Below are 13,313 nucleotides of genomic sequence, written 5' to 3' on the forward strand. Positions count from 1 at the left end.
AATTATGTTTTCTACCCTGATATCTGACTCTCCTTAAATACACGATCACTCAACCACATCATTTCAGCATTATGTTTCAGGAGTTCAGGTATCGGCAGGACTTTATTAACATCTTAATATTACTCCCCATCTCATTATTAATCACCTTTTATTGTCTCTTGGTAAGCAGAAAAATAATTCCTTACATTAATATTATGTCCTGCCCTTACACCCTAAAATAGGTATGTGTAATCCGCAGTCATTGAAACTAATCATACATTTGCCAGCAATACAGCACAATAGTTTACGAGATGAAGTGACCAAGAACGAATCCAACCAAAACTGCAGGGAGAATTAAAGGTGGGCAGGATGTAATTACCCAAGTTTGAATTTCCATGTTACCACCCCCAGGACCACAACCTGTGAGAAAAGTGCAACACAATTATTAAAGACCAATAGCAGTGATGATTTACATTTACAGTGGGCCTAATCCTGCAAATCTGTACTTATGCAAGTCGTCCTTATTCTCATGGATAGTCCCTCCGAGGTCAGAGAGACTATCTGCCTGAGTGAGGACTGCTTACAAGAGAGGGGATTTCCAGCACAGGCACCTAGCTCCTTTCATCCAGAAGCATTCCAAATGACTGTACGTTCTCCCTCATGCTGTCCTATTAATTGATGTGAAGAGCCAAGGCTTAGCTGTGTCTTTGAGCATAGACCCACACAGGATGGATGTGCAGAGTAACATCACCCTAGCGATTGCTCCAGACATCATGTCAGATGGCTTTGAGTGAGGTCGAGCAGCCTCTACTACACTTTGCTAGTGCTGTTAGCTGGGCACTATATTTGAGCCATGCCAGCACTCTCTTAGTGCAAGTCCCCAGACTGGATCTGGCCATGTGGAAAACATGGATCGTCATCCCTCATCTTCCTCCAACCCTGCAAAGTGGGAGGGTCCCAGAGCTCTGGCTGCAGCCTGAACCAGAACACTGCACTGCAATGAAACGGCCCCACAGCCTAGAGGGCCGGGAGCCCAAGTCGGCTGGCATGGGCCAGCCCGGGGTGTCTAGTTGCTGTGTAGACATACCCAATGAGATCAGACATAATCTGGTCCATACAGCATATACGGCATTTAGCCACCACTAAAATACAGCCACCTCTGGGATGAAACATACTTTTTCAACAGTGCACAGCAAAAGTGCACAGCAGTTTAGAACAGGAAGTAAAGATTAACTTGTCCAGTTGAAACTACAGGGGAATTTAAGGAAACAGAATGCAATCAACCCGGTACAGAGGTTAACCCAGTTAATCTTGTGGAACGTGTGATGGGACTTTAATAACCATAACCAGTCAAGGCCTCAGCTTTGTTTCATCCAAAAGATGGCACCTTTGTTGCTAAAGGAGTTTGTGCCGCTGGAAGAGGGAAGAGTGACACCTTTTCATTCCTCAACACCGTTTCTTGTAAAATCTGGGCTTTCCGTAGAGGATTCCTATTTGCATATTAGCCAAGCCTATGTTTGCTTAGTTTAGAACAATCGATTGGGGTCCTAGCCAAAGAATAGCATCTTAAGCAACACAATACCTGTTTAGATTTATCAGTTAACACCTTGCTATAATAAATATGCAACACCTAGGAATGCTGATAAGCTCCTGGTCTTTGTTTTCTGGCCCCAGTCATCAGACCTGGGACCTACAAAAGATTAGCACCTTTGTCATATGACAGGTGTAAGTAACAATGACTACTGTTATATCTATCCTTTAAAGAAGTAAAATGCAAATAAAACACCAAGTAAAAACAACCACTCAAAACTAAGACAACCAATTAACAAATGAAGATATTTAGGATAAAACTCTGTAAGATGGGGTCATTCTGTTTCTTACTGGACAACTATTAATAACAGCTACATGTGAACTTTGATGGCTCTCTCTTGTTAGTGTCAAAACAGTTCCCTCAAAAGTGCCCATTTGGCCACTGAGGTGGATCTGCCACATGGAGCCTGTGTTTGTTACTTCTGGTCTTTTTCATTGTTAGGGATTGTGTGGGATATGTGTTAGTACTTTTAGGGTGGTATCAGTAGCATTCTGGATCTCTTCAAAAAAACAGTGTCCTCCTGGCTTTTATTTAGATTCAGTCTGTAGGATTGACCTTCAGGGTTGGTTATGAAGTATGACTTTGGTGCATATAGTTGTTACGTTGGTAGATTGCTAGACGCTTTCTGTGTGGAATCTAATGTTCTATCCCACTTGCAATAGGGGTGGACATTTTTATCATAGTATTTCTTCTGTCCTAAGTTTTTGGCATATAGCTCTTTTGCAAACTTTTCATAATGTTGGCACTAAAGTTTTTATCCTTCTACCCATGAATTTTGAACTGGTGATCCTAATAAGGCATTATGAGCTGAGTTGCGATATTCTAACAATGGTAAGTGTGGATCCCATGCAATGTGCAACTCAGTTTGAAAATAATGAGTAACAGTGCACTGATAAGTTTAAATCAAACATAGCTATGCCAAGCTTGGACCAAGGGTGGCCAGGAATCCTGTGTGGTTTCAGTGGTTCTTTTACATTTTGTTTCCTATATTTATTTCAGATTTCACAATTAGACACTTTCGGCCAGATCCTGTGGCCGCTTCACTGAGGTTAAAAGGAAGTTGCAGGTGCTCAGGACCTCTGACATTCAGGCCATAAGTAACTTGACAACAGGAAGTCTGTGGCAGAGCCAAGCAAAGACATTTTGGTGTCCTGTCTCCCAGTCCTGTACTTGAACCAAAGGCAGCCCAGTTCTACTGTAACTCCTGTATAATGTTTTCAATATCAATGCAATTGTATTGGCAGGAAGTCCTTCCTAAGTAGCAATATTTATGTTACTGGCAAGGTATTTTTCATATTTTTTTTAAAATATTCTGTTTAGAACATCCCTTTATAATCTTAACAATTAAATCTGTTTTACACCTTTCTTTTTTGGTCCATCCTACATTCACATTGGTTTGTTACCATAAAGCCTCTCATGATCTGGAGTCACTTAGAAATAATCATGGCACCACCAATGTCATTTTCACAGAATAACTTTTCAAAGTTGGACTTCATTTTCAGTTGTGAAAATGTATATACAATATAATATTGTCCATATGAAGGAAGTGTAGGTTCACAGAAAACAATGGCTCCCAAATACACCACAAAAAATGAAATCAACAGAAACCAAAACACTCGTAATTCCTTCCCTCAGAAGTTGAGGATATTCCAGCCAGCTAGTTGGGATCTACACTGAATTATCTATATGATTTATCACAAAGGTTAAAAGAAGATATTATGCATGAAAGCCAAAGAATTTCCTAAAATCATGAGGAGTTAAGGCTCATGCTGTACAAGTAATGGATGCCCTCAATTCCAACTGAAGACAAAGGAAATTTAGGGGTGCTGCATCCCACAGCATTGGGCCTTTGCAACAGTATATAATGAACTTGGAAAAAATTATAGCAGTTATCAGATCATCATTCTCTTGGGGCTTTATCAAGTACAGGGCACGGACAAGAATATCTAATACTCCACAGATGTGATCGTTTCAGGAGAGCCACACCCCCAAAGTTGCCTTTTTAGCAAGTGTAATAGGACTTTTTCAGTTTCATAAAGTATCTTGATAATGGGAAAGTGCTAGTTAATGGTAGAATGTTCCAACTATGAATTTTACAAAGATTAATCTACCCCTTTAGAATCCTGAGAAGCCAATCAAGAGGCAGCCCAGTCTTAGATGTTTTACAATCTCTGTGGGCACAAAGCTCAGCTGAAACTACCGTTCAACAGCCTAAACTGTCATCTTCATCTTCTTCTAGCATAAAAATACATATTTTCCCCCATAATAAAGATTTTTTATAATAGTAATAAAGTAACTCTAGAGAACATGGTTGTCTTGAGATAGTTTAACTGTGTCTGGTACCTCATAACACCCTTGGGATGTGGCCGCCTCATAATAATCACTTTCTTTACCATGCCTTGCTTAATTAAGGAATGAAGCCAAAAGGTCAATGCAGGATAAAAATGTAAATCTCCAGGTTTTCATCTGGACCCTAACTCCACATCGTAAAACCTAAATAATCTTCTGTAACAAATACTGTCCTCATCCCAACGACGCTTGATTCATAAGCAGGGAGAAACTGGAATATGCTTTGCAGACCTTAAAAACTGTATTTTAATGCTCTTACAAATAAAATCTCTAGCTCCCTGTGTACAGAATTATGTTTTTTTCCTCCTAAGAGTAATTATTAGGTAGAGTTATTAGTTTATTCTTCAAGATAATTAATCATCTCTGGACTACCTCCTTTCTCTTTGTAAATGTTATAGTCAAAAGTATCTGGAATTACTAAACATCTCTGATTCCCCCCCCCCAGTAGACTGAGTGTGTTTATTTTAGCGAGCTAGAGACAATGTGATATATTATCTATATATGTTTAGTTGTTATTCCAGCTCTACAATGAAAGCTAATATAATTTTAGTTCCAAATCTTATTACTACAGTTGGATACTGTATGTCATAATAGGCAACAGGATTCTGGCAGCTGTTTATCTTGCTGGTCCCTCAATCATTTGTAATGCACCTTTTCCAATTGCACAATGACATTAAAAATATACCTGTATTCAAAACGGACACATTTTTGACAGAGAATATATAAATTTAAACATGAGTTTCAGCTCAAACTGTTTTGTATCATAAGTGATGGCTACAGAAAAATAATAAATATTTATTTTGCTTTTGAGTTATAGAACCTTCATATTGCATTAATGGTCTCAGTAATTGAGCTAAAAGAGTGATTCTATTATGAAGCCAATTATGTGTTTTCCCCCCTTCTCTCACTCCAGATGAACAAGTGGACAGACAGATGCTGCGTTGATTGATGTTTGATAGATCAATCAATTGATCTGGATAATATGCATTTATATAAGAAATGCATTTTTTTTCATTGGAGATGAGGCGCTTATAATGTGTTCCTCCTGCACCTCCAGAATGGAAACAGAATGATCTAAAAATATTATTTTGCTTTTGCTAAGTAGCAAGTTGGTTTGTTTGCAACATATTCGATTGTTAGGACATAATAAAATATTTTATTTTTTGTGTAAATTATTAACAAGTTGGTCTTACAAATTTGCAGAAGGGACCTAGACATTTTTCATTGGACAGTAGATTGACGTATTTACAAATAGAGCTGTTTTCCAATACTGGTTCTAAAAATAGAGGATATTATTTTCCTTTTGGTGCAGTTATCCTTTAGGCACTTACTAGCTACGTTCAAACAAATGTTCTGCTGACATTCAGTGTTAAATGGATCCAGCATTGGAACTGGATGTTTATATGTGTTTCATCTATTAGTTAGACGATTCAGCTACATAATGTTTTCCATAACAAGTTTTGGTTAAGATGACTATGTACAATCATTCAAAGTCAAAGGTAATAAACAGACTAAAGGAACATGGGACTGTTTCTTTTCTTATTAAACCTTTCTTTCAGGTTTAGCCTAACATAGGCTTCCCTCCTGGCCGCTGCTCTGTCCACAAGCTTGGAAGGTGGGCCTCTGTATTTAACAATTAGACTGTGATAATGAATAAAGGCCCTAGTCAGGATCAAGGCCCTCTTTGTGTTAAATGATGTACGAACACACAGGAAAGAGCTAACAATCTAAGACTCAATCTGCCATCTGATCTGCATGGGTGCAAGGGTGTTTGATTCCCAATTTAAGGTGAAACCAAGTTGTAGTGTATGTGAAATTCAGCAGTAAGAAGAGGCATAGGAAGAACTATCCTGAACAATTGTAATCTTTAGAGTCTGCACACCTAACTTCTTATTTTTACAGTCCCCATCTGAATACTAGGTTCACAGAACATGTAAAAGACAAGGTTCCTACCCCAAAGAGTTTGAAATCTATATTTTAAAGATTGGATAAAAGTGATATTAATAAATAAAAAATGGAGTGGCCAGGTGCAATAGAAGAGGATCTACGGAAAAAAGGCCATGGAATTACTTGCTTTCTGCATATGTGCTATCATCATCAACGTTTATTTTAGGGTACTACCTAAATGCCTCAGTCAGGATGGTGACCAATATGGGATTAGGCTCTATACAAATTTACATAGAGACAATCCCTGTACTGATAGTTTGACATCTATTTTGGTTTGTATGTGTACAAACTCCTTTCCTGTAGCTTTTAGGGGGATTTGAATGGGATTAGACTTGTGGTTTTATGAGCAGGGCATGGAAGGGTGCTCCATGCATAACATGGTAAGATGGAAGAAGATATAGAGGACCGAGTGGGAGAAGAATGTGAAAGGGACATCATTAGTGGAGAAGGTGCCAGGCAGTGGAGGAAGCTTGTCACTTAAAATGCAGCCACATCGTAATGCTTTCCTTCTTTGTAGGATTGGCGAGTGTTCAAATGCAATTGATTGGGGGTGGGGAGAAAACCAAAAAGTTCAAAGGATTGGGAATCACCTAAATTGACCAAAAAAAAAAAAAAAAAAAAGGTTAAAATAAAGTTCCACTTCTACAGAGGAGAAGCGCATGGTATTATTGCAGTGCCAAAAGATTTTTCACATAAGAGTTTGCATCAACTATATATGTATCAGGAATGAGCAGATATAATTCAATCTATCCCTTTATTTGTTTGAAGCCGTATTTAGTGTTTTCTGGCAATGTCAGATCCATCTCTGTAGTCAGAATACATTTTTTTTTTTTTAAAAAAAGACTGCTTTGTACTAAGTACTTGCAAAATGCTTTAGTGAGTGTCCAGACAGACACGGTTCAGGATTTGACTCCCAAAATTTGAGCTGCTTTGACCTTATCAATCTGAGAGGGAAAGTCCTCTGAAGTCAAAAGTTTGCTCTTTTTCCAATATTTGTGCAACTTGAGTGCTTATAAAAGGTGCTGAATGGAGATCTCTCAAGACTGAAGTCCTATTTTTATTCACTGAGCCAATAGAGCACAGGTAGCAACAGCATAAGCTTCTCTACAAGCCCTGCAAACGGGTCCCAGCTCTAACCTGAAAGTTATCCATGTCTAGGTCAGTCAGTCTTCATGCCTAATCAGTCACAGAGCCTATCTGCTCAACATTCACAAGGGTGACAATTACAGTGCTTCTTATTGCGTGGACAGCTGCCCATTGGAAATTGAAATGACACCATGAACTCTTTCAAACAGCCATCACATGGGAACAGCTGTCAATCACTACAGACCTGGGTTGGACTTCAACAAATGCCCTAGCAGCAAAAGGCCATAAATACCCCATTATCAGTCTCTTGAGCGAACCGCCCTCCCAACTGCCTCTCATCTGCCATTTCATCATTGAGAAAAAATTTTAAAAGTGAGGCCCATCAAAACAATACATTGTGTTCCTTCTATTGGCTGCAGAGCAATAGTTAAATGCTAGTCACAGAGCTGTGCTGATGTACAAACAAAAATATTTTGGCAATATCAGGTATAGACTTGTGGAAGCCATTTTTAAAAAAACCGAGCAAGCAGACAACTTAATTTTGCTTTCATTCAGGAGAAAGAAAAGAATTGATGTTTGCCAAATAGACAAAATTGGTATGGGAAAAAATTGTACTTTTCAGCATCTAAAAATGTATTACTGAGGAGCATACTTTCCTATTCTCTCTGTCTCGCTCTCTCACACACACACACACACACACACACACACACACACACACACACACACACACACACACACACACACACACACACACACACACACACACACAGAGTTACTAGAGTGTCAAAATCCTACTTACAATTCCAGTTTCTCAGTGGCATGTAGCTCAGCAAACTATGCCTCAGGCAGAAGTTGACAAAGTATTAACTAAGGAAAAAATCTTTTAATATAAATTCCTCCCTATCCCTTTCTTCAAAACATCAGTTCGGATCATATTCAGGCAATGTAGCTATTGTCACTACTGTGTCTCAGCAGAGGAGTCAGGGGATAAAAGGTAACCTGACAAGAAGAGGAGAGAGGGGAAGGATTGTGTCCTTTTTTTACTTCTCTCCAGAATATAAAGAGGAAATATCTTGATTTCCATCTTAGGAATCTCAGGGAAGTCAAGTCTTGTAATAGTAGGAGTATACCAGCACGCTCTCAGTTGCCTAGATTTAACTTCTTTGGTGCCTGTGAGGTTATATTCCTTTAGTTCTCCACTCAGCCACTGCGTCTTTTAGGAAAAATGGTTAGAGACATGGCCGGAATTTCAGATGTAAAAAAAATAAAAGCAGATTTTTTCAAACCTTTATAATACATCAAAGAGAGACATAAAAGGGCACAAGGGCATTGCTTTCTCCTTTTCAGGGCACCTTTAAAAACAAAATATATATTTACAATCTAAAACCACCAAACCCATCAGCTTTTTCTAGTATTGTTGGAGGTCATATTCCTAATCCTCTTGACGGTGACCCTTTAAACATAGTTTTTCATGAGTTAATTACTTTTAGGTGTGGTTGAGAAATTAAAATTCTAGTAGCATTTCATGGGCAATGGGAACAGTGTCTCTTGGTTAATTAAAATCCTTTTTAATAATGCAGAGCACAAGAAGAAAACAGGCATCTGATTTGATCTGAAGACAACTGACTTCTTCTGCAGAAGGGCTGTTAGGGAGCTGTATATTTATAAGTGTATTCATACAGTACAGAAGATGAATTTTTCTAGATTTTGCTAAAATTAAATGCACCCGCTCTAGGGCACCTATGCATTTGAAAACAAAGAGCAGAAAGGAAGCAAAAATCTCTTATTAAAACCTATTTGCTACTTTTGGGAGGGAGGGAGAGAAGCATTTGTGAAGTGTAGGCCTCATTAGAGCCGCCATTCCTGGAATCCAGGCAAAACACTTTGCACAATTCACTTGTTGTTTCTACAACTAATTATTTTTTATTTTCTAATAATGCCCTGTGCCACTGGTGAAGAGCTGATTTTTTTCCTTCCATTTAGCACAGCTACAAAACGGCTTACAATAAAAGGTGAGTGCATTTTGCTGCTCTTTGGCTCCAGCTAATTTTATTCTATAACACAATCAATTAGACTTGTGTAGTCTTAATTTTTTTCCCCTCCTTTCCAGCTGTGGAACTTGAATGTCTCTCAAAAGTACTTTCTCCCCTAGTCACAATATTTTTTTAATGTCATAATAAATTGATTGTGGTGGGTTTAAATAGAAAGGAAGAGAGAACAACCAAACAGGCAGCTTCAGAACAAAAATTGGAACATGAAGAGACACTTCAAGCTTTTGCTTTTCTACTGAGGCATTCCCTATTTATGAAAAATAAATTAATTCACTGCTTACATTTGCTGTTTTTCTAGCTATGTGTGTTTTCACCAGTAATTAATGGAGAGATGAGAGATTGCTGCACAACAAGCTCTGAACAATATGAGTGGATGTTAGGGCTAAGTGAATAGCTTTTCTCCAGTAAGCATTGTGTTAGGTGGTGGGTGCCTCAAAGAGTGGACCACTTCCTCCTCTTTGTGCTGCACTCTTGATGACCTTCTGAGATCAGACTGTCCACTTGAATAGGAATAGAAGGTAGACATTCTACCAACATACAAACAGTTAGCAAGGCAGATAATATAAATGTCCGGCATGCAAGAGGGGACAAATCTCATTTTCAATTATTGCAAAAGGGATTCTTTACAGAGGCCACTGGTCGTAGACAAGGCCATGTAGTCCTCTGGCTCTCCAGCTCCCAAGGTAATTAAATACAGACTCAACTCACTAGTTCTCCCTAAATACTGGCCTCGATTACTCAGTTGTGGAAGGGCCTGCAGACTCCTGACAATGCTGCTGCAAGTAGTGGTAGCAACATCTATTGAAGCCTTGCCCCATGTTAGGTGAGTGGAGTCTAGAAATATAGATGAACCTCTTACCAACAGTCCTGTGTATTTCAGATCTATTACATGGTATGAAAAGTAAACTACTTTTTCGGTAGAAATGAACCAAATGAATCCCTCTGTCTAGAAAAGAACCTGGCAGAGCGAGCAGCTGGCACCAGCACTTTCTAGTTTTCCTGGAAAAAAGGTAACGTAGAAATATTATAGAGGGTGAAATCCTCCATGCAGTTACATTTGGCAGGCCTAGAGGCATTACAGATCTACAAGCTCTCTGAAGTTGAAACTTATTTCCTGTGTTTGTAGAGTGCCTAGCTTGATGGGACCCCAACCTGGCTGAGGCCTCAAGAGTAAGTGCAATATGTTAACTAAAATAACAATAATACATTCAAATGGGAGCATGAAGGATACTGCAAACTGCTAGACAAAGTTACTCAAAAATTTAAGGATTGCTTTAATCCACACACTTCACAGAGCTAAATCATGTGAATTTGTAGTTAAAAAGATGAACCAATTCGAGACCGAATAATTTGCTATATAACTGATCAAACAGGTCAAAGCAAGGTTAGTGCAAGAAATAGACTTGCCTTTGCAAAGAACACTGGATATTTGCAGGGTTAGTGAAAACTGTGCTACTCAAATTAAAGTGTTAGTAATCAATGCCAGACGTGCATCCCATTAAAAATAAATACTAAGGCATAGACTACCAGGCCAAACAAACCACAGAGGCCAGATATTTTGCAATAATAAAGCAATCACAATATAAGGCAAGGTGTCCAGCACAAAGAGTGTGATGTTACACATGTAATAAAAGCAACCATTTTGCAAATTACAGTGAAATGCAAAAGTAAAATGAGTTCAATGAATCACTACATGGGGTTCAGATAAGCCACCCTAACCTCCATCCTAGACATTTTAATTTGTGTGTTTTATAATTAACTGGCTGTATCAGGCTTATATGATTTCTTTGCATTTGATTGTTGATTTATTTTTGAAAAAGGGAAGATATAGTAATAGCCACTGGAATCCTGACATGCCATGTGACTGGGACCAGACAATTAAGACTGGTCTTTCCCCACTCGTGAAAAATAATTACATAAGAAAGATGAATAAATGGCAAAAATGGCCCAGAAGTGTGGCTCCAAACTTCACAAAATGTGCAAGGAATTTTATCCCCACAGAGCAGTCAACCAAGGAGTAGCTCATACAAAGTCACATGCAACACAGGCATAGTAAACAAAAGTTGCATTGGTGGGGTGTCCATGATCTTGGATAGCAGCACTGTTAAATTATATTATATATAATTATATTATACATTGTGACAAAGCTCTTCCTCTACCTCCGTGGGTCCAGCGCTTCCTTCTAGTAGTAGGTCAGGGAACTGCTTCACCCTTCAGTTTTCTTCCACTGGTGGGAGAGGGTAATACAGCCTCTCTAAAATGACCACTCCCTCCTAGGTCCCAGTCCTGTCTCTGGTTCTCACAGGCCCTTCCCTCTTCACTGGGGCTCTTGCCCCTCCAGTGACTGGCCAGTAGGAGGGGCAGGGGGCCCAGTCCCACCCTCAACTCTGGGCCCCAACCCAGGTACCCTACAAGTAGCAGTCTCTGTTGTGGCTTCAGGAAAAGCTGCTAACTTCCCTGGGTTACTTCCCCGTACCCCTTGACTTAATGTCCATACCCTGCTCGGACAAGGGCCCTTCCTGGCCTCTTTGCCAGGGAAGGCTCTTAGCCCTTGACAGCCCCACTGGGCATGGCAATGCCGAACCAAATGTCCAGTTCTATCTTCCCCTTCTGGCAGGGTCTTTTCCCTCAGGCCGCCAGACCTGGGAAAGGACCTTTGCCTGCTTCGGGCAGAGTTTTCCCTCTGCCAGCGTTTCTGCTCCTTCTCCTAAACCCTCCTGGCTCTTGACAGTGTCTTGCCTGCTCTCACACACACTGATAGCTCACCTCACACTCAACTCCAGCCACACCCTTTCTCTGGAGGGGCCTTGATTGGCTCCAGGTGTGTTAATTAACCCAGAGTAACCCCTGCTCAGCTACCAGAGGCAAAGGGACTTGCTGCTCCTGGGGTTGATACATCAGCCCTTGAGCCAGCACACTCTTGTGAAGGCCAGACCCCCCTGCACCCCTTGCTGCTGCTGCTAGGGGGGGCCCTGCTGGCCTGCCTCCCACTAGGGAGCAAGTGGCCCCATTGTTGCTACCACCTGTGTGGGGCCTTTCCTGGCCGGCTGGTCTCTGCTGCTGCCACCACCCCGGAGCCTGCTGCTGCTGCTGCTGCCTGTGAGGAGGAGGAAGACCTCCGCTGCTGAGGGATCACTCAGGAACACTCCTGGATGCTGTGGAGGGGGGTTGTTCATTGCTGGACTGAGTGACTGTGCCATCTCTGCTCTTGTGGTGGTGGGGGCAGTTCCTGTTGTTGCTATGGAGAGAGGGAGGAGCGGCGTGGAGCCCTCCCCCCCGATCCATCTACTCCCCACCCCACCCCCCACTATCGCTGTCACCTCTTCCACCACCCCCAGCCACCCTCTGCCACCTGCATCGCCTCCTCACCCCTCAACTCAGCCGCTTGCCTCCTGCACCATCTGGAACTGTTGCGGCGGCAAGGACTTTTTTACAAGCATATGAGGGTGCATGTGATTTCTCCCCCACCCCCTTGGACTTGCCCTCCTCCTTTCCCAGCTAAATGTGGCTGGAGGCCCCCCCCCCCACCTCTACTTTGCCCTCTGGCCTCTCTGAGGCAGTTTACCCTCCCTTCCCTTCTCAGCCTGCGCCACCCGCCCCTTGATGCCCACTTTGTCTCCCCACTCCTATTTTTCCCTTGGGTTCCTTTAGGGTTTGTTTGGTTTCCCTGCTCCGGCACAGTTCCTGAGTGTTTCTTTGGTTTCCCTGCCCTGCCCCACCCCGGCCCCGTGGCATTTGTTGCTCTCCCTGCCCCACCCCAGTCCCTGGGGGTCCTCTGTCCTTCTCTGTCCTGCCCTTGGCTTGTGCTAGACCCATTCCCCTTGCTTTTACCTGCTTGCCCCTGCCCCACCCTGACCTACTTCCTTAATGCACCCAAGCCTTTTTCAGCACCTGTGAGCCCCCGCAACCCCCCATTTTTCATTGTGCCCCCTGCTCACTGCACCCCCGATGCTCTTATAATCCCCCCTCCTTCCCCAGTGCAGACGGAGGAACCTGCACACCTTACACCCACCCTGAATAAGGTCCCTGCTACCCTTCCTCATGAGTGCTCTCCTCCCTTGTCTGCAGCTTAGCAGGGAGGAGAGGTTAGCGATCCCGCCCCTCCCCTTTCCTAGTCCCCCCTTCCCTCGATGTTTGCCCCTGCAACTTCTTCGTGCTAGGACCCTCCTCCCCTGCCTGCAGCCTAGCAGGGAGGAGCAGTTAGCCCGGACCTGCCCTTTTGCCCTTTGCAATTGCCCATCCCCTGCTGTCTGCTCCTGTCCATCCCCCCAAATGGACATGGAGACCCCCTTGGTCAACTCTGTCCCTGT

The sequence above is a fragment of the Emydura macquarii genome, unplaced genomic scaffold, assembly GCF_026122565.2.
Source record: "Emydura macquarii macquarii isolate MOO-44397 ecotype Brisbane River unplaced genomic scaffold, CSIRO-AGI_Emac_v2 contig_2897, whole genome shotgun sequence".
In the NCBI taxonomy this organism is placed as follows: domain Eukaryota; kingdom Metazoa; phylum Chordata; order Testudines; family Chelidae; genus Emydura; species Emydura macquarii.